At 47.7% G+C, this 3,021-nt stretch overlaps 1 pseudogene; it reads right to left on the bottom strand.

The window, feature by feature from the left end:
* Positions 1-718: 718 nt before the first annotated feature.
* Positions 719-2,095, bottom strand: LOC103581632 (annotated as a pseudogene).
* Positions 2,096-3,021: the final 926 nt, after the last annotated feature.

Genomic DNA, 3,021 nt, shown 5'->3' on the forward strand with positions numbered 1-3,021 from the left:
TTCTGTACCTGGGAAATTTTCTGCCACTATTTTGTTGAATATATTTTCCTTTTTGTCTTTTTTGGTGTCCGGCGACAGATCGCANCCTCAGGTGCATGGTCACCTTGTATCTTGGGCCTCTCTGAGGAGGTACCTCTCTGGTCATCATGCACTCAGCCAGGCTGGGGATGTAGTCAGGCAGCGGTGGCAAGGCCTACCTGGTGGGTTGTTTGCTGGCACCACAGGGCACGTAGTCTCCACAGATCTTGGGCCTCTCTGATCGGCATGCACTTAGCTGGGCTGGTGATGGAGTTGGGCAGCTGCGACATGGCCTACCTGCTGGTTCACACGCTGGCACTGCAGGGCGCATGGTCTCCATGGATCTTCAGCTTCTTGTGCTTTCTATTTAAAAAAGAAAAACAATAAATGGAAATTCCAAAGCTAATCAGCTGGAGACACAAGGAGTGAAGGTAGCGATCTGGGGATAAGAGAGAGAGATGCCAGGAAGGGGGGTCGGAAGGCTCTTGCTCCAGGAACCTTAGGTTCCCAGCCTCTACTGGCTTCCCAATGGCCAGCTCCACACTCCCTCAAAGGCTCAAATCAATGGGGTAGCAGCTGGACCTCCCACTGCCTGATCTAGGCAGAAGGATTTTACAGGAGCCTGAGTTTCCAGTTCCAGGGGCTAGAATGGCAGTGGAAACTGAGGCCAGAGAGAGCTCAGGAATCCTGCCACCACTCCTCACTGTGGTGTGATTTTGGCAGTTCCAGCCTGGATGAGGGCAATGAGGTCCTGTTTGATGAGGAAGATGAATTTCAGGCTGGTGATCTCCACCACAGAGTTGTTGCTGAAGCGCCATTTGGAGCCACACAGCACAGGCCATCCATCAGTGTAGATGGGCTGCAGGCCCTCTCTGGCAATAAAGAAATCACATTGTTCTTCTGCTTGATGACCCCTTGCTTTGGGGAGATCTTCCAGGCTGGACCCTCTAGTGGCAGGTCCAGGTCAATCTGGTTATCCTTGGTCACTCTGCCCAGGTTGATCTCACACAAGCACGGCAGGTACAGTATAGCACCATGCAGTGCCATCTTCTGGTTGTTGAAGTTGGGGGAGCTCATGCCTGCAATGCTGTCTACTAGCAGCACCTGCCACTTATGCAGTTCCTGTTCCAGCTGCCGAATCTCTTGCTTCTGGCACCAGTCAGCCACTGTCACCTCATGTTTCAGGATCTCACCTAGCATGTCCTTGAGCTTGCTGTCATCAGGTCCTCTGCATCGAAGAAGTTCAGCACTTGGTTACCCTTGGGTAGTGGCTGCACTGTCTGGTCCTCCAGCAGGTAATACTGTTTCATGAGCTTCTAGTGGTCCTGCAGAGCCTTGGCAATGTGGACCAGGTAGAAGACATCAGGGTGTCTATGCGGCAGATCCTGGAAGGTCTCCAAGGTGGTCTGGCTGATTGATTCCACTTTGCTCAACAGCTACTCCTCAACCTTGTTAAACAGGGCCTTGCTTTGAATGGCTATAATGGCCTCTGGGTGCAGGTGTCTCACGGCCTGGCAGGCCAGCTTGGAGATGACAGGATCATACAGCAGGGCATACTAGTGCTCCTTGACTTCCTGAAGTGTGAAGCAGCAGCTGAGCCTCACGTCCAGGTAGGCAGATGTCAGATCATTGGTCTGCAACACAGCACTGATGAGCAGGAAGTCATCCGCAGGCTTCCAGAGGCCCAGATTCTTGGTCACCTGAAGTGGCTGGTTGCTCTCCTTCACATGCTTTGTGTGTCTGGGGGTTGGAGCTGGGCTGGGTGGCACAGGAGTGCTGGGAGCCTTACATACATACATCTCACTGGAGGAGGGTTCACTCCCTGAATAGCTCTGGTTCTGCTCTATTGGACCCCATCACCTGGGTAGAGGACTTCACCAGGCTTCTCTCCACCAGTTCATCATCGAACTTCTTCCTCTTGATGAACCTGGAGGAGATTCTCTGCTTAGGGATGGTGCTCAAGGTCTGGAAGGAGGCTCACTTCTGCCCTGATAGTGACTCCTCAACCTCTTGAGTGGCTGGCAGTGCCTGACACCATTAGGGATGAATCTAGCAGTCCCTGAGTATCTCTGTCCATCCTCTTACAGTCCTAAAGCCACTGGTTCCAAATCACAGGGAGGATGAAGGGTCCCACAGGCTCATCCAATGATTCTAAACAGGTGAGAGGAGATTCATTCCTAGGCCACCAGCTCAAACAATTTGTGGTGAAAGCAGTAGCGACAGGGCCAAAGCCAGGTTCAGTGATGTACATCTACTTCCGGGTTACGAACTGTGGAGTATTTTTTTTAAAAAGGTATATTACACTTTTAATTTTCAATAGAAGTTACCAAAGCAATTAATCCATCACCATCATTACCTATCTTTTCATCTATCTCTCTGTAGAAACTATTTTTTAAGTTATGGGCATTTGGTATATTTCCTTTTTCTTCATGGAAATATTTCACTTTACTTCCCTTATAGAATTGTGTCCTAATATAACACATTTTCATACTTTCTTCCCTTATAGAATTGTATCCTAATATAACACATTTTCATACTTGAAATATTTTGCATATTTGCAAAATTTCAATTCAATTTATCACTTTTCTTAAAATTAATCTCTTTCCCGCCCTTTGATAGATAGGCAGTCGGACAGAAAGACAGAATACTAGTTTGGGTTCTCCATAGAAATAGAAAATATAGGGGTGTGTTTGGGGCAGGGAGAGAAGGAGAGAGACTTAAGAAATTCACTCATGTAGTTATGGATGGAGGCCAGCAAGTCCAGAATCTACAGATTTACAGGGATGACCTGCAGGTTAGAGACCCAGGGAAGAGTTAATGTTGCAGCTCAAGTCCAATGTCAGGCAGAAGTCAGAATTTCTTCTGTACATTTGTGTCCCAATGTCCTCTTTATAAGGACATGGCACATTAATGACCTCATTTTAATGTAATTAAAACCTTTTAAAAACCTTATTTTCAAATATGAGGGGACTTCAAAAAGTTCACAGAGAAACAGAATTAAAA

This window comes from Galeopterus variegatus, unplaced genomic scaffold (genome assembly GCF_000696425.1).
Source record: "Galeopterus variegatus unplaced genomic scaffold, G_variegatus-3.0.2 Scaffold13548, whole genome shotgun sequence".
In the NCBI taxonomy this organism is placed as follows: Eukaryota; Metazoa; Chordata; class Mammalia; order Dermoptera; family Cynocephalidae; genus Galeopterus; species Galeopterus variegatus.